This window comes from Conger conger, chromosome 17 (genome assembly GCF_963514075.1).
Source record: "Conger conger chromosome 17, fConCon1.1, whole genome shotgun sequence".
Classification (NCBI taxonomy): domain Eukaryota; kingdom Metazoa; phylum Chordata; class Actinopteri; order Anguilliformes; family Congridae; genus Conger; species Conger conger.
The window spans coordinates 16,741,434-16,767,868 of NC_083776.1; the positions used below are offsets into that span (position 1 = coordinate 16,741,434).

General features: G+C 42.3%; 1 protein-coding gene across 3 annotated transcripts in view; it reads right to left on the reverse strand.

Annotated features, from left to right (window-relative positions):
• gulp1b (GULP PTB domain containing engulfment adaptor 1b) overlaps window positions 1-26,222 on the reverse strand; it is a 106,993-nt gene extending 80,771 nt beyond the window's left edge. For all 3 annotated transcript variants that reach the window (XM_061226239.1, XM_061226240.1, XM_061226235.1), the window contains exon 1: window positions 26,112-26,222. The gene's annotated coding sequence lies outside the window, so the exon portion shown is untranslated. The remainder of the gene's footprint in view (window positions 1-26,111) is intronic.
• Between the last annotated feature and the right edge of the window lie 213 nt (window positions 26,223-26,435).

The following is a 26,435-nucleotide window of genomic DNA, read 5'->3' on the forward strand; positions in this document are numbered from 1 at the left end:
TTCTCCATTCACCCATTCATACACACACTCACACACCGACGGCGATTGGCTGCCATGCAAGGCCCCGATCAGCTCGTCAGGAGCATTTGGGGGTTAGGTGTCTTGCTCAGGGACACTTCGACACAGCCCGGGCGGGGGATCGAACTGGCAACCCTCCGACTGCCAGACGACTGCTCTTACTGCCTGAGCCATGTCGCCCCCCCCTGTATGTCTACACTAGGACTCGGAACTGTACTGTCCTCTCAGGTCCACTTTTGCACTTGTTCTTGTGTTTGATTTGCACTTTGTTGTACATCGCTCTGGATAAGAGCGTCTGCTAAATGCCACGTAATGTAATGTAATGTAATGTAATGTAAAGGTCATTCAGACCGGTTTTCAATGTACAATTGTGGTCAAAATACAAATTCAATAATCCAATAAGAAAATGTAGTTGCATTGTTATTGTTATTGTTATTGTGTTATTAGGACAATAGAGCAATACTTTGTGGACAAATCGACTTCCCTAACTGCGCAGTCTCTGGCCCCAAATTGTACAAAATGGCAGCGCTGGTAAACTTTCAAAACGCTTTTCACAAGCCCATGGATACATTTTATGTGTTGGCCAAACCAAACACATAGTTAGTGCCTTGCTTTCCTCTATGAGAGCAGTAAGGGCAGGGTGACTGCAGAGGATAAAGGTGCTACATCATTAAAAGTGTTAAGTCTCTTCGCCAGGCACATTATCTGCGATGTGTTCACACAGAGCGCATCGCAAAGCCACTCATGCAGCATGGCTAACCAAGCAAACAACACTGCAAAAGTTGTGGAAAATCCTTTGGATCTTAAACCATAATAATTAAAATTTGTTTTGTGAACAAAATTAGCATCATCGCTCTTGAAATTAAGATTTTTTGACATTATCAGCCAGATGAGTTTACCATTATATATGTGTCTTTACAGCAGTGCGGGTGCCATGCAATATTGAATCCCTTGAACCATTGAGCGACTGACAATGTAACTTGCGCGCTGTAGAGGGAAGCTGGCACACAGGAGAGAGGGGGAGATCACAGAGAGAAAATGGCTCCCCCAAACCCTGCTTTCTGGGTCAGAGCCTCAGCTGGCCTTCCATTAGAAAATTACTTTCATCCCTTCTCTGCTGGAATCAATGCACTCAACATCTCCCTAGAGCAAAGCCCATTTACACGCATACATATTACATACATGCATGCGGTTACATTTACACAATGGAAACTTGGCACAAAGCTTGGAAAAAGTAAAACACACACACATGCTCACAGACACACACACACGCACACGCACAGACTTCAGGATTCATTTCAAGCTCTTAAAGCCAGACCATAAATATAGTGCATATCAATTAGGATTCCCTTCAACTCTGACCATTTTAAACTCTTTTGCATTTAATAGTTAACCTCCTGATGAAAGTACATTGGTTAGAGGTATACCCTAGTCTAGTGCTACTCAACTCCATGTCCAGTGGGCCAGGAGGTAGCTTATTATCTGAACCAAGCAGGTAAAGTAATTAGTAAAATCAGGCGGTTTAGCGGATGGTCAGAGCGAATGCCAGCAGACACTGCTGCATGCAGACATGGAGTGGAGTAGCCCTAGTTGCACCAACTACAACTATGTGTATACCGTAAATCCTCAAATTGTGTCCGGGGTCTTTTATTTACTTAGGCTGCACAAAGCACAGGCCTTTATTAGAGACAGGCCTTTGTTCCTTTATTTTTATTTTTTAATGCTTCTGGTGTAGAATTTTATTCTTAGAAATAAAGTTAAAGGCTACACTTAAAGTGGGCCAACACTGTTCAACACTTCCTTTAACCGTTCAGAAATCAATTAGTGTAGGCTGATCAGGAAACACTGTTTGGTAAGTCATAGTGTCAGTCTTAACAGACCTAGATTATTGCAAATATTCTCAAACACAATAAATCACATGCAAGTCCAGAATCCATAAAATAACAACTTGCCAGACACGCCTTCATGAACAATAACAAATTAGCGTAGATAACAGCAAGTTAAGGATCTTTTTTTCCAAAAGTGCGTTGCATTGTGAGACATGCGTTTCGTTTGGAGCAGCATACCGAAACAATGTCTTCTAGTGCTCATGGACTGATAGCCCTACTGGTAGGCAATATTACCCCGGCTTGTATTTGGGGGCCGGCCTTTATTTGTCCGAATCGGCCACGCCCCCGGCTATTATCCGAGGCCCGGCTTCAAATAGAATCCCGGACACAATTTGAGGATTTACTGTAGTATAGGAAAATAAATCTAGTTTTTGTTCTTAAATATCTGAAGTATATTATACATTAGCACAAACTGCTCTCTCCCCCTACACTTACACAGTTTGTTCAGTCTTTATTACTTCTGTTCCAGCTCACAGTCAATGAATGTGTCCTTGTCATCCGGGGGTTTTCCCGGTCATCCTGGCTGATGGGGGGTTTTCCGGTCACTCTGACTGATCTCACCCTCAGAACATGAAGCCCACTGGCCTTTGGGAAAGTGATGACAGCAGCCAGTAATCCTGTTTCCAGGACAACAGTCCAACTGGTACGACCTCCCCCGTCATAACAACACCGCAGAGTACGAAAAAAAAAAATCACAAACAGTTCATGCACTATTTGGGTTACTCATTTTTATTAGGTTCATTCATCAGAGTATTTATCTATCAGATTAATTCAAGTGCCCCTTTCTGCAAGATGGAAGCTCATGTTAAGCAATTCATTTTGATTTAATCTTGAAACCCGAACACAAAAAGCCCAGTCTCTACCATAAAACCCTCAGACCTGGAAGAAAAGATGGTTTATGGTCACCATAAAAGTCATGCCTATAAAGCAAGTCAAGGGTGGAAATTGTGGGCATTTTGGCTTCCTTTCCTAGCAAACAGGTGAGAGGCCCATAATGATACAATCTAACTTCAGAAATTAAATATGAAATGTGGTCTGGCATCTGGTGTCAAGGGCTGAAGGGATTTGAAATGACTTGTATTTATTCAAAATGTGTCAGTCAGTCAAAAGCACACAATCATTTAGTCCCCAATGATCCACTCTACTTATGAGTCTAATAAGATGTAAAAAATACAAAAATGCTGAGATTGATGTGCCATTTCATTAAGTAAAATGAATATTGAAATATGATAATTTCTTTTTTGCTCACAAGGAAAAATTATACAAAAATATATGCTGCCATGTCAAAATACCAAAATAAGTAGTGACTCATACATATGAATCATCCATGTTGGCTACATTATCCTCCAAGAAGGAGGACATCTTCCAAGAAGTAAAACAAAATAAAATAAATAAAAACCCCTTCAATTAACCACCTGTCAAAATAATTAAGGCTACAAAAGCAAACATTTTTTACACAGGAGAAAAGCATTTAGTATACTTCAACATAACCTGGAATGACACGTTCCTCTGAAAGTAGAGCTGAAGCATGGTCCGAGTGTACCACTGCAGCAGGGCCCTGCCCCACTGAAACACTGAACCACCGAAACTCTATACACTCAGTCAGATTATCTGTTTATTTATTTATTTAGTAGACACTGAAGTTGTAAGAAATATGGCAAAGAACAAGTTAGGCTTAGATATGTGAGGCCAAGTAAAAGTATTGTGGCAAGAAGGTTATGCTGTGTTCAGTTCACACTTAGGAAGGTCCAGCTGACGGGCAGTAATGTTAACAGGAGAAGATGAGGAAGCAGACGGATAGCAGAGGCCAATATCGTGTGGTGTCCAGAAAAATAAACCATCATAAAATTGTACCACAATTCTGTACAGGAAGTACAGGTAGAACTTAATGCAACTAGAGAGTTTAATTTCAGTTTAACGATGCAACTAGTTTCACTGACGACAGTGAAATGGCAACTATGGATGAGTATTTGTAAAAAGCCCCTCCTATGGGCGGTTAACAAGAAGAAAGCACGACAGTGGGCCTATCATCAGCAATGGACCAATAAATATGGGGAAACAGCTTTTTCAGACAAACATCCTTATAGACCAGCATATTGTAGTTGCCAGCGATGCCCCTTTCACGCCCAACAACCATCAAGAGTTGTTGGATTGATCTACACGATACAAAACAACCATGGACAGCACTGAACACAAGGCCATGTCATTAAGGAGACATGAATAAGAATACAATGGAAGTTAATAAACAGATTATCCGTGAGATTAGCCATTTGAGTCAACATAAAAAAAATTATAGAAAGATTTTCACGGCTAGGCCCAGACAGTAACAAAATATAACCATATAAAGAAGACTGCCCCACTTCAGGAGCCTGACTGCCACCACCAGGAAGGCAGCAACCACGCTAGAACAGAGAGCACCTTCAACTACTCGAGGGCATCAGTGGATACCTTTCCAGAGGACTTCTGAAGAAAGTGAAGTGGTTTGAAAATGTCCCTTTTCTGCTGTAGTGTTGTTCTCGTGAGCACCGCATCATAATGCCACTGAGCCTGCAAGGTCCCTGCTGCTGCAGTGACAGGAAACCAGGATAAAGAAGCGCTCCGGGTGGGATCGCTCACTTCTGAAAGTCCCCTCCCGTCTGTCACTTCCCTCAGTACTCTCTCTCCCTCAGCCCCAGGCGCCATTTTACACACCGTCTCGGACGGCCGGACGTGTCTTCGGCCACAAATAGCATTTTAATACAGAAGAAATCACTCTTCTCCGCCTGGAACAGGTGAGTTAACCTCCAGATTCATCGCGTTCAGGTCATCTCAGAGGCGTCAGTCATCTTCAGGAGTCGGTCACCGCGGAGACCCACGCGTCACTGTGATGTGAAGGATGAGCCACACACAAGATCTGCACTTACCCAACACGTCTCAGAAAGTGCCGGAAGAAAAGCCCAGCCTAAGAAAGCATGGTTATAATGAACAGGGAAACAACGCAAGTAGAAAAGTAAAAAACACCTAATGTCAAATTAATGGAGATGTATAAACTATTAGTTGAACAGTATAATCCAACATATACTGATTGGTGTGAATCTGTAGGCCAATTTAATTAACAGCTTTATCAGTAATTTACTTTGTTATCATGAGAGGCCTGGAGTGTTTGTGGGAAAGGGCCAGGACCAGGCAGGGCCACAAGATTCTGACAACCTGCAATCAAAAATCCTGCATAACTTTATTCATAAAGGTCCAGACTTTCTCTTAATAATTGACAAATTCAAGATTCAAGATATGCAGCCTACTCATCCAAAGCTTAATTGGGTAAATAAAACCCTGACTCTCAACTTCAGACAAAAAAAAAAAATCTAATTTAATTTTCCTAATCAAATGAATCATGAATACTACAGAACCCATCATTTTGTGTTCATTATAATCATGCTGAATTCATACACCCATATTTTTTATTCAGTCCACTTCCTAGTGCTTTCATATTAGGTGTGAGCTGAGCACTCAGGAAAACAAATATTCATTATGAATATGACCACATCTCTGAGCATGAGTAATAAACCAGTAATTAGGCCTATTATCCAGTTTAAAAATATACACACTCAGTAACAACTTTATTAGGCATTTATTACAAGTATTTTTAGACTTTTAAGCGTACTCTCTGTCCATGATACCAGTGCCTAAATGCATCATACCAATAGTTAAGGTGTCCTGTGTTTTTAATTTCTTATGTTTTTGATAGCTGATGGTGATGGACAACTCTGTAGAATCCAAACTCCAAAGAAACTATGTTTAGTGCTGCTGGATGTGTGCCTAATGGTTTTAGTTTTGATTAAAAGTTTTTAAAATACCGTTTTATTTAAATTTTTCCTATGCATTTTACTTAGAGCCATGGCATTGGCTGTACAATCAATGACCAATTTATTTGGTACTTCAACTTACTGGTCAGCTTGAACCAGGAAATCTCGTCTGACTTCTCATTAACAAGGCATTTTCAACCACATTGCTGGCATTCACTGGATTTTACCATGCTCTGTAAACTCTGTGTATGAAAATCCTAGGTGATCAGCACATGGACTCAAACCACCTTGTTTGGCAACAACAATCATTCCATGGTCAAAGTCACTTAAATCACATTTCTGAACAACAAATGAACCTCATGACCATGTCTGCATGCTTTTATGCATTATGGTGCTTCCACACGATTGGCTGATTAGATATTTGCAGAAGTTAGCTGGTGTACCTAATACAGTGGCCAGTGAGTGTATGTAGCTGTGCATGCTAGTCCATGAGAAGAGAAAGACAGACATGGTTAGAGCTGTAAGAGTCGGTTTCATGTTGTTTATCAGAGGGGGAGAGCCCAGAGAAGAGGCTCTTGTACCCTGACAGTGCTTGTTACTCTTGTGGGTAATGTTGGATTTCTTGTAGTTCTAATTATCTCTACTTAGCGCACCCAGCTCCAATGAAGCATAAACGGAGCAAATGTGATGTTCTGCCAAAGAGCAGTTTTAACTGGTTGCAACACTTTCCATGAGTCAACATATACGTACATTTTTTAAAATCTTGGGTAAGACGATATTGACTCAGTCTTGGATTATGATTCAGTGCATTCAATTTCTCGTGTCTAGATGCCTGGAGCTTTGCATTTTCTGCTTGCAATAATGCGAATACATTACATCACATTATTCTGCCATCAAGGCACATTGTGGACATTTGTTTACTAAATGAATTCCAGTGGTTTGTACAAGTGGGAATGCGCTCAGCACAAGCCCGACCCCACATGAGAATATAACTGTACAGAACAAGCACAATTCAACATTAGAATGAGAGTACAGAACAAACCCATCTCCACATTAGAAAGAGAGAGTACTGAAGAACCTGACTCCACATTAGAATGAGAGAGTACAGAACAAGCCCAGCTCCACACGAGAATGAGATTACAGAACAAGCCCTGACCCCACATTAGAATGAGAGAATACAAAACAACCTGACTCCACATTAGAATGAGAGAGTACAGAACAACCTGGCTCCACATTAGAATGAGAGAGTACAAAACAAACCCAGCTCCACATTAGAAAGAGAGAGTACCGAACAAGCCTGGCTCCACATTAGAATGAGAGAGTACAAAACAAGCCCGACTCCACATTAGAATGAGAGAGTACAGAACAACCTGGCTCCACATTAGAATGAGAGAGTACAGAAAAACCCGACTCCACATTAGAATGAGAGAGTACAGAACAAGTCCGACTCCACATTAGAATGAGAGAGTACAGGCAGGTTGCACAAAGTGATGAATCAGACTTGTTTACATGCACAAACGTGTACATGCTGGTGTCAGCATTTAAATTACATGTAAAGACCTTTTTTTGTAAAACGTGCTTTCAGCCTTTATATACATTTATTTTACCAATACGTTTATGGTGTATACGTTTATAAAGTATCATATTTGCATAGCATGTGATATATTAAAAGGCACGATCCTTCACTCCATATTTGAAATACATTCCTAACATAAGTCTGCATTTAAGTCTGCCGTATCGGTTCTGGTTCGATCGAGGAGCCGTCCCCCAAAAGGAGTGAGGATTACGTTTTAACGAGAACTCCATCGCAGAGTGACACTGTGTGGGACAAAGAGGGGGAAAAATGCCCTCAATCCGCAGCACATGAGACTGGGTTCTCATGGTTCCTGATATACGCATCGCACCGACTGCATTCTTCAGGGCTTAGAGGTCCTCCACTGTGGAATGCAGTGCCACTCCAGGCCTCCGTCTCAGCCCTGTCAGATCATATGAAGACCAAGCTTTTTCTCTGTGGAAGCACTTCCCCTGTGCTCACATGCATAGGGGCGACATTGGCTCAGGTGGTATGAGCAGTCGTCTGGCAGTCGGAGGGTTGCCAGTTCGATCCCTCCCTGGGTGTGTCGAAGTGTCCCTGAGCAAGATACCTAACCCCCAAATTCTCCTGACAAGCTGGCCTGATAAATGTTCCTTAAAATGTTCCTACATGTTACTAAATGTTCTTAAAGGCCGAACACTGTACCGATAGTGCCAGAAGATCATTTTCACTGTCTTTTTAGTGGAGCTGTACAGCCTTTAACTAACTTGTGTCAAAAGGATATACAATCAGGCAAGCTGACACAGATCTGACCAATTAAAGTCACATGGAAACTGAATGTGGGGAAAGAAAAAACAAACACCGTTATAAAAAACAAACAATGAAAATCATACATCAGTGTGGAGAGAGGCGATAAGTACCCAAAAAAAAAATGGAAAAACTGAAAGCATCAATTATAAATTTATTATGGCAGGAAACTAAGAAATTGATGGGAACAGGACTGTCAACAGAGTCAATTTAATTTTACTGGAAAATGTCCCTCTGGAAGATCCCCAGAAGATAGCGATTCCATTTAATGGTTGATTTTATTTTAGAAATGATAATTTATGAGTTGTAGTAGCAAGGGCAGCACATACTGGTGTATGCTGTTACTTAACACGTATAAAGTGAGTCAGAGCAGAGCAACCCTGGCAGAAATTCAGCAGTAAACATGTTATTAGTTTCAGATATTAGCCGCGAGCATCACATTCAGCTTATCAGTGCTTGAAGGCTGCCCCCCTCATTAGCCTTTTAGTGCCGTGACTAACGTGAAATTGCCAAACACTGCTCTGATGAAATAAACACACTTCTTCAGCCAAACTGTCCCACTCATCTGCAGAGGTGCCACGACTTAAAACAACACAAGAGTGTGTGGGTGTGTGTGTGTGTGTGTGTGCGTGTGTGTGATTGGCAACCAGGTGCACATAATAATGCAATCTTCCATAGCTTTTTCACTGAAAAATACAGACTGAAATATATTTAGATTCAAATGCTGTTTTGTAAAGAGGGTTAACAAGTCAAGCATCACAGGCGGTGAAGACGGAGTTGATTATCACTCATCGGTCAGCAGGGTTGGAGCCATGTCTCATTAACAGAAATAAAGCTCACTTACATTATTCAGATGTATAACTAAGCAATAAAATACATGTTTTGATATTAGCAATTATATTTTATATTAACTTTCATGTATATGAAAAGCCCACGCACATATGTTTGAAAATGACTGCTTGAAAATAATTTGTTGTGTTGGTCAGACTGGAATACTGGAATGGAAGAAAGAAGATCTGTGGATGGGTCATCGGGCTCCAGGGTCATGGAGCTGGGTCTCCCCTGGAGAAGAGGCTGGGCTCCAGGGTCATAGAGCTGGGTCTGCCCTGGAGAAGGGGCCGGGCTACAGGGTCAAAGAGCTGGGTCTGCCCTGGAGAAGAGGCCGGGCTCCAGGGTCATAGAGCTGGGTCTGCCCTGGAGAAGAGGCCGGGCTCCAGGGTCATAGAGCTGGGTCTGCCCTGGAGAAGAGGCCGGGCTCCAGGCCTATAGAGCTGGGTCTCCCCTGGAGAAGGGGCCGGGCTGCAGGGTCATAGAGCTGGGTCTGCCCTGGAGAAGAGGCCGGGCTCCAGGGTCATAGAGCTGGTGGGTCTGCCCTGGAGAAGAGGCCGGGCTCCAGGGTCATAGAGCTGGTGGGTCTGCCCTGGAGAAGAGGCTGGGCTCCAGGTTCATAGAGCTGGTGGGTCTGCCCTGGAGAAGGGGCCGGGCTCCAGGCCTATAGAGCTGGGTCTCCCCTGGAGAAGGGGCCGGGCTCCAGGGTCATAGAGCTGGGTCTCCCCTGGAGAAGGGGCTGGGCTCCAGGGTCAAAGAGCTGGGTCTGCCCTGGAGAAGGGGTCAGGCTCCAGGGTCATAGAGCTGGGTCTCCCCTGGAGAAGGGGCCAGGCTCCAGGGTCATAGAGCTGGGTCTCCCCTGGAGAAGAGGCCGGGCTCCAGGCCTATAGAGCTGGGTCTCCCCTGGAGAAGGGGCCGGGCTCCAGGGTCATAGAGCTGGGTCTTCCCTGGAGAAGAGGCCGGGCTCCAGGGTCATAGAGCTGGGTCTCCTCTGGAGAGAATGCCAAAAGAGCTGCAGTGGTCACACAGTCGTAATCAGGCAGTTACGTGGGCAACCGCCCTGCTGATCTGCTCACTTTCCTCAGACTAAAGTGATCACACAAAAAGGCCCAACAGAGAGGGGGATCATGTTGAACCGCAAACTTCCGCTATGGTTCTCTTCCACTTTCATTCATTCATTCATTCATTCATTCATTCATTTAAAAAAAAATTTTCAGTCAAAATTACCTTTGCAAATCATCCCTCAACTACTGAACTTTCAGGATAATGCCATCTTCTGAATGATTATGCCATATGGTGAAATTAGTATAATTACTTACCATTTCTATCTTTGGAGTCAATATTCTCAAAACTTGATATAGTTGAATTTCTCAGCGCATAGTCATCCTATCATCATGAAACTTTGCAAACCTTTACTCCATATCCAGGAGAGTGTTTAGAGCCAACTCGTGTTATAAACTTTAGATGCTTTCAAAAACCTTTCAAAATCTTTCAAAAAATGACTATTGGGTAATGGTGATACAAAAACAATTTTCAAACACGTCTTATTTAGAATCTGAAAGAATTATAACGATAGCTTTCTTGGTTCGGATTATAAACTGCAACAAAAATGTTGAATCCTGAATAAAGTATACAAATGAGCTCATTTACATATTTTGTTGGATTTAATCTTTTTCAAGTCCATACCTCATGATAATTGAAGTATGTACCTCTGAAATGATCTGGAAGACCAAATATGCGTTTTTAGTGGAACATAACCTTAAGGGAGTCTACCAACCGGCGAGAGCGATATCACAATCAACAAACTGATTTTCCACTCCAAAGACCTGGGCGCAGTTCAAATCAAGCGAGCGAGCTACAACTGAACTGTGCTGGAATACTTTGTGTGCATTATAACAGCAAAGAAATAAATACAAAAAAAACATACAAGACCTATCACAATCCAACAATCAGGATTAACAAATTTATATCCATGAGATATTTCCATGGGGAATACATTACATGTACCTTCATATCAAACTTCCAGCTTTGGAAATCATGGGCACACCCTATTTGACCAACTGCATTGAAAGCAGCCATCACAACCACGTCAACAATCAGTGACTTATTTCAATCACCAACACTGAATGGATTTACATATACAGGACACAACAGAAACAATTACACCAAACAATTAAGGATACAATTTAATAACAAGTGGAGAACTGCAGAAACAGAGCCATTTATGAAGGCAATCAGATAATTATTAATAAGAAATGTCAAATTCTTAAAGTGAAATGGAAAGAAAACCAATCTGAACAGCTTTATTTTTTATTTAGAACGAGGAATAGGACTGGAGGCAGCCAGTGAGCGGTCAGGTTTTTCATTCAGTCGAGTAAATCACTCCCCAAAGATTTGAACAGGCTTTTGGGTCAGCACCCACTTCATTTCTATTTATTTATTTATTTATTTTAAAAGCTCTGTTTGAAGACTCAGCGGCCAGTTGAAAAATACATTTAAAACTCAGTCACGTGTCAATCAAAATGCACAGCTTGAAATAAAGGACCTGGATCGGGGAATGCTTGAGGGAGCGCAGGGTGTTCGAGACAGGGACATGGACCTGGGAATAATCAACCGAGCAAAGCGTGGCTGAAGGTGGGCAAAGCGATATGTCTGAAACAGGGCTGGATCTGGGAATGGTCAAGCGAGCGCAGCATCTGAAACAGGGCTGGATCTGGGAATGCTCGAGTGCAGTGTCTGAAACAGGGCTGGATCTGGGAATGCTCGAGTGCAGAGTCTGAAACAGAGCTGGATCTGGGAATGCTCCGGAGAGCACAGTGTCTGAAACAGGGCTGGATCTGGGAATGCTCCGGAGATCACAGCGTCTGAAACAGAGCTGGATCTGGGAATGCTCGGGAGAGCGCAGCGTCTGAAACAGGGCTGGATCTGGGAATGGTCAAGCGAGCGCAGCATCTGAAACAGGGCTGGATCTGGGAATGCTCGGGCGAGTGCAGCGTCTGGGGATCTGTGGGACACCTTTATGGCATGTCTCTCACGCTTCTCTCATTGTCCCATCTCTCTACACTAACAATCATCTGCTCTCCAATAAAAAGCTGAAAAAGTCACGGGGGTACGGCTGGAGGTTTTGTATCACTGATAAGACTAGCAGCTGACCCCCCCCCCAGACTCAAACCTCGCCTTCGGCACAACTGGGAGGAACATGCTGTCGATAATTCGGCCCAAGCTTTCTGAAAGCACAATCAGAAGAAGCAGAGTACTGGAGCAGTAAATTGCTTGGCTTCGCAGTCCCAGTTATATTCTAGCTCAAGGGTTGTGACAACCTGAGCAAAGGCAGACCTGGAGAACGGACCTGCGCAACCGCTCGACGGTTCTGACAGGAGGCAGCGCGGCGTTTCGGACAAAGTACATTTCATTTGCTTTAATAGGAATGCGCTTCGCGAGATCTGCAGGGAGGTGGCTTGGCAGACGCTGATTAGAAAGCGACGTAAATAAATTATTTGGAGGCTCGGTATGCATCGCCGCCAGCCATCTTGCTGAACGACGTTACCCCCACACGTCTCGGAGCTGCCAGGGTGAGACATGCGGTTATATCGCTTGGACAGCGGACCGACCTGCACAACCTCCCTGAAATGCTAACGACCAATCAAAGAATGCATACTCATAACCAGGGACATGTGCGCTGAAAACCCTAGAGGGAAGTACGGTCTCAAGTGCTAAGAATACCCACAAAGATGAGGACTAGGGCCTTGTTGATTCGTCTGACAATGTATGATATCTATAAACCGTTTTTATACAGCACAGCATGAAAGAATGGTATGAACTTAAGTAAGAACAACAATAAACAGCTTACACAGCAATAAAAGCAACCAAATGCAGGGATTAACACAGGCTTTATTACACAGAGAAGGTGCACTGCATGATACTACATACCGGTCACGTTATTTCAAAAGTTTCTATCTCCTCCCGCACCCTCCCTTCACATTCCACCGGAGCCGAAACCCACAGGGGGGCACTGCCAGGCTGCAATAAGAAAAGCAGACACCTGACACCAACGCCACTCCCGAGACCTGCACAATAATAAGCGGCATGACGGAAACTCTCACAACCGCAAAGGCATTTTGAAGTCGGCTCTCAGAAATCGGTTGTGGCGTTTCAGAAAGTAGTTTGCAAGTCGCTCGGAATACAGCGGAGACTGCGCGGCTGAGAGCGGTCGCGCTAACTCTCATTAGCCTGAGTGCGCTTTCAGACACGCAGGGTCTCATTAATGGCCACGGTGCTTCATTTGCATTTTAATACCACTTCATGGCAGACACAACAAATGTGTCAAAACCATCAAATTCATAATATTCATGACCTATAAAAACCAAATCTGCTATAAACAGGGACAAACAAAGCTGGCGGTAAATTGCCACAGCCTCTTCAGAAGTCTGCTGGAGGAAGAGACGAATCTTATGTTGTTGTATCACAACACATCAGTGAATCCTAAAACCCTCCATACTGGTCACAGGTGACTCCCATGAAAGCACTTCAGAACAGTGGCTCTGACGGTCCTGTAGCTTTTTCATAGGTGCCCATTAGCACAGCAAAAGAAATGCAGAAACAAAAAAAAAACTGGTCAGGAATTACACTTCTTGGTAGCTTAGGAAGCAAGGAATCAGGGAGAGGGTATTTATAATGTCAACGCGCATGATGCTACATTAAAATCCTGTCGCCTGCTGGACTAAACAAAAGAATAAATATTGGTGGTTTCCATGGTGAAATCTTGTTTTTAAGCAATAGAACAGAAAAATATTCAAATCAGTGATTACACAGAGCTCTGACACACCCCACTCTCTGGTATCAGGCCTGAAGGAAACAGAATGTCCTCCAACATATGGTACGCATATTCACATAATATGTACTGAAATGGATATATTTTACAGAGCTATATAGAGTGAGCTCCAAAATGTTTGGGACACACATACAAAGCTGGATTTGACCCCGTACTGCACAATTTTAGATTCGTAATCAAACAATTCACATGTGGTTAAAGCGCAGATTGTCAGCTTTTATTAAGGGCATTTCGGTTTAACCATGTAAAAATGACACGCTCCAAAAAAGTTGGGACAGTCGAGTGTTTACCTCTGTGTAACATTACCATTTCTTTTTAGAGCACTTCTTAAGCGTTTGGGCACTGAAGAGATCAGCTGGTTGACTTTATAGTGGGCTTTTTCCCTCATTCTCCCATTATGCAGGTCTTCAGCTTTGCAATGGTATGGGGGCCTTCATTGCTGTATTTTGCACTTCATAATGCACCACACATTCTCAATGGGAGACAGGTCAGGAGTGCAGGCAGGCCAATCTAGCACCTGCACGTTTTGCTTACGCAGCCATGCACTTGTAATCTGGGCAGAATGTCGTTTGCCGTCGTCCAGCTGGAAAATTCAGGGACGTCCCTTGAGAATACGGCGTCTGGAAGGCAGCATATGTTGTTCGAAAATGTGTACATATTTTCCTGCATTAATGGTGACCTCACAGATGTGCATGTTGCCTTGCCATGCCATGGGCACCACACCTCCCCCATACCATGACAGATGCTAGCTTTTGAACCTGACACTGAGAAGAGCTTGGATGGTGCTTTTCCTCTTTGGCACGGAGGACACGACAGCCGTTTTGTCCAAAAAACTATTTGAAATGTTAACTTGTCAAACCACAAAACATGCTTCGACTGTGCTACTGTCCATTTAAGATGAGACAGAGCCCAGAGAAGTCGGCAGAGCTTCTGGACAGCATTGCTGCACGGCTTCTGCTTTGCATCGTAAAGCCTTAACTCTGTAGATGCAGCGGCGAAGGGTGTCGACTGACAAAGGTTAACCAAAGTATTCCCGAGCCCATGTCATGATATCCATTACAGATGCACAACGATTGTTAAGACAGTGACGTCTGAGGGATTCGAGATCACACACATTTAGAAGTGGTTTTCAGCCTTGCCCTTTACGCACCGAATCTTATTGTGCACTGTGGAGGGTGAAATGTCCAAAATCCTATCGATTTGTCTTTGGGGAACGTTGTTCTCAAAGTGCTGGATTATTCGCTGATGCATCGGCTGGCAAATTGGTGAGCCTCAATCCATCCTTGCTCTTGAAGGGCTTGGCCTTTCTTGGAGGCTCCTTATACACTACAACATGATCGCCTCACCCGTTTAACATTCCCAAAATAAAATGCTTATGATTCCTGAACCCTTTTGACTACAAGCATAATCTTTTGAAAGGCAACCCTTGGGGGTTTGTTTTCCAAGAAATCACTCAAAATATTATGCTCTGCTCACTATACCAGTACCTAAATGCATGACACCAAGGTAATGTGTGCTTCGTTTTTCATTGTAAAATATATTTTCACATGTTATGTTTTTGATAGCTGATAGAGGCAACTGTAGAATCCAAACTCTAGTGCCATCAAAGCAACTATATTTACTGCTGCTGGATGTGTGCATAATGGCTTTAGTTTTGTACTTGATTAAAGGTTTTTAAAATACGGTTTTATTTTTATGTTTCCCATGCATTTTAGTTGTAGCAATGGTATGGGAGACATAGACTACTCCATTTCTATGCATATGCAAGTCTTTGATATTGGAACTTTAGTTCCTGACCCTCTAACTTAAAGACTTGGTCTATCTACCCTGTGTACTAGACTTATGGTCATGGCTTTACAACCTGTTCTGTAGTTTGTTCTATGACCTTGCTATGCATTGTTTTGTACATCGCTTCAGTTAAAAGCTAAAATGTAACGTAATGTAATCTATGGCAATGCAGGGTGGTTAACGGCCCGAGACTTTGAAGTATGAATATTGTTATATGGCAATTAATCAACAGGAGAATAATCAGTCTCGCATTGTGCAACCAATCCCATAATATTGGATGTAGGACGTTCTACAACAGCCCATCATTTATTATCACTCAACAGTACTGTAAAGAGAAGGCATTTGTACCCAAGGGTATGTCAAAGGGAAGATCTAGCCTTCCATCATCCATTACAATCCATTTCTCCAGTGTTCAGTATACTCTGATAGTGTTAGACAAGACAATGGCAGAGGGAACTCGGGGCACAACTATACATCCGGCTCATGTTTTCATATATTGTAGGCTATGAACAGCACAGTATTTAATCCAATATCCAGTTCAGACCAGCTGCATATTGGATGTAGGCAACCTGCCTCATCAAGACAGATTTGCCCCAAGTAGAAAATTAGAATTAGAATTTGTTGAGCCCGAGCGTTGGTATGAAATGTCACTCAAAGTATGATTGATAACCATGACCCGGGGCCAGAAAACTTGCATTTAATCATATTCATTCAAGCTGGTATAGCAGCCGCCAAGTCAATTTAATGCTGATTGGTACATTATATTACCATAACGAGCATTTAATTTGAGCGGACTCCATATTTCACCTTGCGGTGCGCCCGCAGAAATCATTAAATGTCACGTCCTCTTAGGAAGCGCTTTTAGTTTGTAAACGCCGCCGTTTAATTGCTTTTGGCACTTGAGCAGGAACTGCAAGTCTAGCCTTTCTTTCCTTCCTCTCACGCTAGGCACGTTCTGAGAAATGTTGATTAACGTGGTTTCGGAAAGGTCAACTGGGCCGTCTAACAGAAACGCCCGAGCACCCCTGATATACCCAAAAGTTATCAATCCAGGCAGGCTAAGTGAAGGCAGCACCCAAAGGCCACTCACATAATGAGAGTGAGCTGTGCGCTTTGTGTGGGGCCCCACTGCCTGCGTGCGAACGGCAGTTCCTCTCCGACTGCCAAGCAATCGACAGCAGCATAAATCTCCCAACTTGAGTGTTGGGAAACTGTCTGCGCATCTTAGTCATTTACTCTGGCAACACGGCAAGGATTCCTTTCTCTTCGCATTCTGATTTAGCAATACAGGCTGAAATCCGTACGTCAGACTTCAGACTTCAGACTATCCAGTACGCCTCTGACTTTATTTTCTTACATCTCACCCTCATAATGGCTTCGTTGACTGTCATTGGCACAACTCTGGTCCTCAAGTTGACGGAAGCAAATAAGACTCCAAAGGCAATCGAAGGCACAGAATCAAGAGTAGATCCTGAAAGCTTTCTTATACCTGCACAAAGGAAGTGATTGAATGCACCCGACTAATCAGAAACTGTCCAATTACTTTTGGTCCCCTAAAATGGGGGGCACTATGTATAAAAAGGGATGCAATCCAAATATGTCCATCTTTGACTAAACTATAACAAGTAAGACTTAGTTCTTACATTGTTCAGTGATCACCAACTCACCACATCGAGTTTGTGAAAAAAAAGCGAAAGGCGTCTATTTATTTTAAAGTCAATTTTCAGGACAAATGTTGAATGAATACAGGCCAAACTGTCGTCTATTATGAAAGAGCAACCTGCACATTTCTCACAGATTCTGGAGGTCAGAGCAGAGGCATGGTAAATAGCAGTTTTAATGTGACAGCCAGGGCGAGAGTAATGTTTACCATTACCAGCAGAGGGACTGGAGGGGCCAGAAGTGCGTAACAGTACAGGACGTGAAATTAATGAGACATTCTCCTGAGTAACTCCGGTTCAAAGCTGCCATTTTTTCAATAAACAAGCACCAGGGTAGGAATACAGCATTTCCAACACCGCGTGATGTTAGGATCTACTGCAACCGCGTATCTCTGGCAGTTCCACATCAGCGCAACTCTAAGAGGCCATGTTTCAAGCTCACATTATTATCCATGTACAGTCCAGTCGAGTCGGTAAATATTTGGACAGTGGTACAATGTATGTTCTTCTGGCTCAGTAACACCAACACATTGGATTTGAAATGAAATAATGCATGACGTTAAAGTGCAGACTGTCACCTTTAGTTTGAGGGTATCCGCATCCATATTGGGTGATCCGTGTAGGAATTGCATCACTTTTTATAAACCCCCCCCCCACCCATTTTAGAGGACCAAAAGAAATTGGACAGTTGGGTTCTCCGCTGTCTTGGAATAGTTGGCTGCATTTTATCACTTCCTTAATGCAGATAAGAAATCTTCCAGTATCTAGTGTTGATTCCAGGCTTTTATTTGCATTTGTCAACATGAGGACCAGAATTTTGCTAATGAAAGTCAAGGAAGCCATTAAGAGGTTGAACAATAATTTTAAAAAAAGCAAGCAGACATACTATAGGCCAAACAATAGGCTTACAAAATGAACAGTTTGTTAATCAAGTATGTATAAAATGTATAAAATAGAATGTATAAAAAGGGATGCAATTCCTACACAGATCACCAAATATAGTTGTAAATGCCCTCAATTACAGATGACAGTCTGCACTTTAACATAATCATCACCCACCCCACCCTCCTCAATATCATCACTGCAATCACCCTCTACAAAACACCCTCATTCCACAGCATTGAATATTCCAGGCACATTTAAGTGCCATAAATGAAACTATATAGAACGCCAGCAGTCAGTCCTCTGACAGTGAGTCCTCTCTCCCCTGTTCTATCATAAAAAAACACTTCAGAGGAATACATCCAAGCACTGGTTTGGCTGGAACTACAGAAGACCTTGATTAGGGTGACAGGACCATGGCACAGTGTGCATTACTAACATTACATGGCGAGTTGGAGACTGAAATAAATTAAACATAAATGCAAGGGCTGAAATTGACCTTTTTTAAGAATATATGCTTTGCTCTTACATGCTTACAAATAATTTTAAAAACTCTTCTTCAAGGAGAGCACAAACATGACGGTTCCTCTTTTGTATTCACATCTACTTCTTATGACAACGGATATAGTGCAGAGATTTTTGTTACTGTGTTCCAGAACTTTCCGTCGCATTAAACCCACCTTTTATTTGGTGTTTTACTCGAAAATGCCAATACAATCCTTATACTCGGAGTGACTGTGATGGTGCATATTTATAGATATAAATATGAATTAAAGGACATTTATTTCAGTACTTAGATTGGAATCCTCCCAGTGTTCAACTCCGTTCACTGCTGTTTGAATAAGTGGCAAACAACAATGCCATATCAGCTGCCATGTAAAACATTACATAAAATTAGGCCATTACTACTTATTAGTAGATACAATATTTCATATATTTTATTACTGTTACCAAACGACTGAGAATTCCAATGCTGATTTACAGTAACAACCACTATTGGTAACTGGAAGCAATGGAGTTTGAAAAAACACTTGTCATTTTTCAAAGGAAAAAGAAAAAAACACTCCAAAAAACCCTATATCACAAAGCAGGATTACCGAGTTAGAGAGATAACTGCGCTGAGTAAAACCCAGAATCCTCCTACATCTGGAACATGGATTGAAGTAAAACACTGTTCTGGGTTTTATTCAGTGCAGTTATCCAGTCAACTCAGTCAGAATACAGCATTTCCAACACCGTGTGTCAGTTCTAAGACGGGCAAAGCGCAAAACAGCGTCAACTCCGTCATACTGCCTTGTCACACGGGCCTGTACTCTTCAATGGATTAACTTGTGGTTTGTTTATACTGAATTTAAGTGGACAGAGAGCCAAGGCACATTTTAATGTACAAAACATTAAATGCTAAATGTTTATAGAAAGTTATTTGCGATGCTATTGCTTTTTGGAAGGCAGTAATAGCCAGCAGTACACATCAGCAGTTGGCAATATTAAAAGCTTTGGATAATATGGTCCTGGTGTAGTCAAAAACGAATAACCATTTTCCATGTCCAATTAAACAGTAAACTAAAAGATAAACAGAATGCATTTAATCCACAGCTATTTCATCCCCCATTTTAACAGTAAGTGGAATATGAGCTTTATTTAAGAATTAAGTGCTCTAAAGACTGAATAGTAATGTGGTGCTTCGTGCTATCGTGACGGGACTGTGCGGGGGCCTGTCTCCAGTCTCCCCTCCCCTCCCCCACACCCCTGAACAGGGGCGCAGCTAAGAATTCTGGGCCCCCTGAAAGATTCTTGCTGTGGGGCCCCCCCATCCTACTGGAATTTTTGTGGGCCCTTTCTAACTGTGGGTACCCCGCAAGCTGCAGAGTCCTAGAATCATAACCACTTTGGGGAAATGGGGGCAACATTGGCTCAGGCGGAAAGAGCAGTCGGAGGGTTGCCGGTTCGATCCCGCCCTGGGTGTGCCGTAGTGTCCCTGAGCAAGACACCTAACCCCCAAATGCTCCTGACGAGCTGGTTGGTGCCTCGCGTGGCAGCAAATCATCATTTGTGTGAGTGACTCTTTATGACAGTTGACACCAAGTGGTACAGACATATATGAATGCTTATGACAGGTGTCATGTAGTGTTTATGCAGGTGTCATGTATGCGTCATGTGTCCCTGTCTCCCCCCAACCTACAAGTTTGACTCTTTATGTTACAAAACTTGCATCCAAAAAGAAAGCCAATAAAGTCAACAATAAACTCCCAATACTGTACAAGGTGAAAAAAAAACGGTAACTTGTGTTACTAAAACAGACATCTCGTTTTCTGTGAATGAGTGTCTTGGTGGCAGGACTCAGCGCCCAGTGAAATGGAGGTAAAGGCTGACTGTGCAAGGCACATGATGTTTCTTGCGCTCTCTGCTAACAAACAATCTCTTGTTTGTTTCACTGAAATTGGGTCATTGTTGCACAAGCAACCGCCTCATTTCCATTCAAACATAATTTCTTTCTCTCTTTGTGCAGATAGCTGTGGAGATCCACAGCCCAGCACACGGTACGCAGCTCACCGTTTCTCTGACTCTGAGATATCATGGGTATCTGAACCCAACACCTTCATAATGAAGGATTTCACTGATCTCACTGTAAACAACACCACAGTAAAAACAGCCAACAGAAAATATGCGTAGATATGGAAAAGTAATCAGAGTGAACCTCAGGACCGTGCCCATATCTTCCTCTTGGTTTGTTCAGGGCAGAAACACAGTATGATGCAGCACACTGCAGAGCCTGCAGCAGGTTAAACACATACTGTCTGTCCCAGTCAGCACACTGACACACGGGATGGAAAGAGTTATCAGACCAGGGGTTCATTCAAATCGCATTCTCATCCTTTCTCTTTCTTGCTATTCTTTTCTACTTCTAGCTCCACCCATCAGGAGAGGCTATGAAAAGTGGCAGGAAAAAAAGTGAAGACAGGGAAATTGAAAAAAGTAAATGAGGCAAATTCAAAGCCACGTCAGTTCAAAGCCATGTCAGTTACAGACGAGGTAGATGGGGGAGAGGTGGACCCACAGGTCGATCATTTATATGTCAGGCTTCCCGAAAAAATGTCTGCAATGCGCCAACGTATTCTTGCTCAAAGTAAAGATTTGGAGTTCCTAACTTTTACTTCTAACTCCTAGAACGAACATTTAACAGGTTGGAATGTCCTTAAAAATGGCAGACTTCGATCGATTTCCTGGTCAGGAACAAGTACAAGAAAAAAAATTAGAAATAAGGGATTGGAATGAGCCTCAGGTCTTCAGTAAACCCATTACTCTGCTCAATGGGAACTCCTCATCTTACTTTTCAGAACAAAACCTGACTGTGCTACTTGAGTGTTCACACTTCTCATGGAAAAAATAACCAATATAAGAGCACAAACCATGAAACCATTTGGGCTTACCTTTTGGGGCTAACCTCAATGCAGCACTGTGTATTATAGCACTAAACACAGGTCAATGGTCCTCATTTACAACTGGGTCCCTAATTACTGGATAACTTCTAAGAAACACTCAAACATGTGAAAAGACCTGCAGATGATATAAAGGCATAGAGCATGATGTGTGTAATGTGCTGTTTAATAGGATATAACTCCTAAATGTTAGCAAAGTAGTCCTCATGACACAGCTGGGAAGAATTCCGCCCGAGCTTAATACAAAAAAAGCAATACCACTGGCATTCATGGACCGGCAACTTGCCATTATCTTCGCAATTTCAAAATCAATCAAAAATACATTTATATAGAATCAAGGAAAAATCTGTGTGTCACAACATTATTGTCTTTGAAATTTTACGCTTAGACTCTACCCATCCATGCCCATGTTTTCCAATTCAATAGAAAGTCTTTGTCGATTGTGTCTCAGAGAGGTTGCTGAAAGGCTGGATGGGAATTGAATTACAATGGTATAACCAAAGACCAGTTTTGCAGAGCATGACATTACTGTAAGAATATTTTCATTTAAATCTTATGAAAGGAATAATACACTCACCAAGCACTTTATGTTTCCAGTATGCATTTCAGACAGATTTTCAGTATGCATTTCAGACATATTTTCAGTATGCATTTCAGACATATTTTCAGTACACATTTCAGACATATTTTCAGGATGCATTTCAGATATATTCAGCGCAGCAGAGCCACAGCCACATAATCCCCTGGTTCATTAACACCCACCCCCCATGGCTTCTCCCTAGTGCTGCTCTGTTCCAGACATGCCCCCTCTCTGCTCTCTCCCACCCACTGACATGCGTGCTGTGTCAGTCGCACACACCAAAGCTCTGCTCAATCATACCCCAACCCGGATCATCAATCAGCATCTCAAACTCAATTCTGTCAGAACTAAGCTTCTCTCGGTTACATCCTTCCCTCAAACAAATGTCTCCCACATCCATTTTCAGTCCCGGATAACTGGGTTTTTCCAAGACAATCGATTCTCTATAATATCAGAGGCAACAATGCAATTATATTTTTGTTTCAAATCCCATTCTTAACTGCTAATTAAGCCTCTCACTTGACTGCAGCGTCACCCACACACACACCAGGGAACTGTAAGTGATTTTACCCATATTCACTTTAATTAATATGTGGCTTTTTTTTCCTAATACAGTAGCATGAATTACATTATGCAGATGCATAAATCTACTCAAGCTGAAAGAAAAAAGAAGGAATTCACAGCAAGTGCCTGTTCAGCTTACTAAAACTACAATCTCCAATAATGCATTTATTTTTCTGCTCCCCACGACAAGGCAAACATCAGCACTGCATCCTGGGATGTGTGTGGAGAAAATAACACCGCGGCATACAGTCTGTGTTGTGCAACATTTTAGAAGATACCGATGTTGTCAGAGCACTGCTAAAGTGTGAGCACCTGTTCCCAAGCCTAGGGCAGCCAACGCACCGGCAACATGGGGAACCCAGTAATAATGGCCACATTAGGACCATCCAATGCCAACCATGTCCATCCACTTCAGACTTCTGGTCATAGGAGGCTGATGAAATCACTCCACCACCACTATAGAGCCTGTATCCGTGGTGTAAGCGCCATTATACACAAAGCCACTCTAAGTCTCAAGTTCACTAATTGCATGTGCAGCTGATTGGTTGAACTGTAAATTGCCATTGGTCTCCAAAGCAGCCAATGAAAAAACACCTGCAGAGGGCGATAGAATAGCTTCTTACTCTTAGAATACAAAATAAAAAATCTGAAATCTTCAAAGTCCCAATACCATAGAATTGATTTCTTTGGATTTTAATGAGTATATTTCCAAAAATATTTCAGTCGCACATGGTCTTTAATCTACACTGTAGCGGTCTTTTACATGAGGCGTTAAATTGAGGTCCTACTAAGTCCAGACTCATTTTAGTCCTTTGAGATCCCATGCCGTCTGATCCAAAACAACCATGCAACAACATGAAGTGTCTGCCTCACATTGGTGACGTCACTGGAAGCCAATGAGAGTCACAAGGCAGTAGTTTTTAGGAAGTAATTTGGCAGAAAAAGGGCAGGCGCATTGGTCTCAGTAACAATGGTGAAAAATCTATAGTGTTATCCAAAGTACCAACACTCAGCAACTTAACATTTTCCATCACGGTCAAGGGAACATCTTAGAAGAAATATGAGAGTGGCAATCACAGAGACAGCTGGGGCACTACGGGTCAGCAACATATTCTTACGCTTAAAATAAAGAAACCAGAATGATATATAGCTAGAAAAACATTTCATAAACTGCAGTGGTTACACATTTGTAACCACACAAACAGCAGACAATCTCACTTGAACAATATATCGAATTAATGTATGAATTGATTATATCTAACCAATCTTAACAATTGTTCAAGTTTCCAAATCCAATAGCGATCAATAATTACTCTGGGAGAAAAGAGTTTTACACCAATGGTACCACATTACATGAGGTTGCAGCTATAGCTGTGTAGTTAAATTGTAACTAATTTGGTTTCAACTGAGGTTATTACCGAGTAACTCCAATGTAGGTAACGTGGAACAAGTTATCGCCATTCTCAATATGGTTATGATACTCGTTGTTCATTTCACAATGTTTCACATGTGCAATTACAGGGAAGAATATAGCCAACTGCTGTTCCATGTTACATAAGTAGGACTTGTAATGAATTTGGTAACGGGTTAACTAGATCGGTATCATCGGTGTTATTCCAATGATATAGAAGGCTAGTCATTTTATGCATTCATATTTAAACAGGGATGTCCCAATATGGATGTAAACGCCCTTAAATTAAAGCAGTCTACACTTTATACCTCATATTCATTGTTTTATTTCAACTCCAAAGTGCAGGAGTACAGAGTCAAAACTAAAAATGTGTCACTATCCCAATACTTTGGCATTTAACGGTGTGCGTGCGTGTGCTGTATATAAATATCCCTTCGTGCCTGACAGTGCAAAGTATAACAGAATGCTGCTGGTTATGCGTTTTGAGGGAGGAGGAAAAAAATCAAAAGGTACTTCCAGCGGTAGAATACATGCTGTTTGCTGAAGCTGCCAACACATTGCCTCTTACTGGGGCGTTCCTCAAAGGTGCAGAGAGCGATAAAGTCGCACAACACAGCAATAACAAAACAAAAACATTCACAACCGTCTTTCATATGATTTTTTTAAATTCACCGTATTCCCTCTTTGATCAAGTAAAAACTCAAATCGCACACTAAAATATATTTAAAAGCAGCGATCCATGGTCACGTGGCATGGTATTGGAGTTTAACCAGTGCAGCGCTGAAGCCCGTCTGGAAGCTCTGTTATTGGTTGCAAAATAACAAGCAAGCTCTGGATAGAGTCGTGTGCGCCTAACTATGCCCTTTAAAAACCACAGGATGAAGCTCTAAAGCCCTGAAATAACTCCATTCAGCCAACAGAGCCAAGAGAACCACCCTGGGGCCAATTGCGCCCTGGTCCTGAACAGAGCGCTGAGAGCAGAGCACAGTACAGCACTCCAGCGGTGACGCATAATTACTGTCCGGGTCGGACTCCACAACATGAAACCGGACCTGATAAAAGGCACGGGAGCCGTAAAGAATGGAGAGAAGGCTTCGCTCTTTTTCACGAGCAGACGATGATGAATTTGTACTCAGGACAGGGAGATTTTAATGAATGGCTAGCCTACAATTAATCTACCAATTAACAAAAACCATTTAAATATTTATAATTAACTACCGTCTCGCAGTAAATTATTTGACCATTGCTGAAGACATACAACTGTAAAAGCATGTGTGCTGCTTCATTACTGCTGTCCAATAAAAACGAAAAACTGATTACGCAGCATCAAACGGAGACAGCGCAACAGGATTAACGTTACGCTACAGCTTTTTACCGTAGGCTGTAACCTCCTAATGACTAATGACGCTAACTGCTCACAGCAAAGTTTATAATTTGTTACAAATTAATCATCTGAAATTAATTACAGTTTCATACGGCAAAAGCATGTCGCGGGCTACTTTTCACATTATTCGAAAGTTGTTAAAGTTACATTATTCATATGTAAAGTCAATATAATACGTGTGCTGTATCAATAGAATCACTGCGTGTGTATCAATAAAATCTTCGGACCTGATGCACACAGGCTGTTCAGTTAGGCCAATGTCTTACTAGATTCATGTGAACTATTTCCAAAACAAATAAGTCTTATTTCACCCAGTGACGTTTGCGTCGCTAACTTAATATCATGCCGCAGCTCGCACCTCCTCAAAAGTTACAAAACATGGACGGCTTTTTATCCGTTTGTCATCAACAGAGAAAGTTTATTTAACCCCCGAATCTGGTGCAATGACAGCAAAGTCGGACAAGCCAACTATGTATATGTTTTTACCAAGACACAAGTGAAAGACGTCCCATTCAGAACCGAGAACAAACATCAAGTATGCTCTGTTTACAATTGCTCCACAAAACATCGGCAACAAGCATGTATGTCATCAGAAATGCGAAGCATTTGACGCAAATTCTTTCGATTGTCCTCCAAGTAAAACAGGTGCAGCGCATCCACTTGTTAGTACTCGTTTTTAGTCCACAAAGACAATAAAAAGACCAAACACTTGCCAGAGAAGACTTGCAGTTGCTCAGTTGTCCTGCACACAGCTCCACCGTGCTCTCTCCTCCCCTACCCTCTCTCATTCTCGCCCTTCTCCACACAGCCGCTGGAAGAGTTTAGTGACGTCAACCAACACAGTTAAACGCCGCTATTCTCCTGAAATCGCCAGCCAGCCGTACAGTTAAAGGGACAGAGCATAAATGCATAATTTAAAAGGGACACCGAGTCATTCTGTGCTTACACTGCGTGAAAACAAATAATTCAAGATTTGTCTGCGTGAATTAATAATGCCATTCAAGAGGCATTGACAAGTGTCACGGTAAACGAA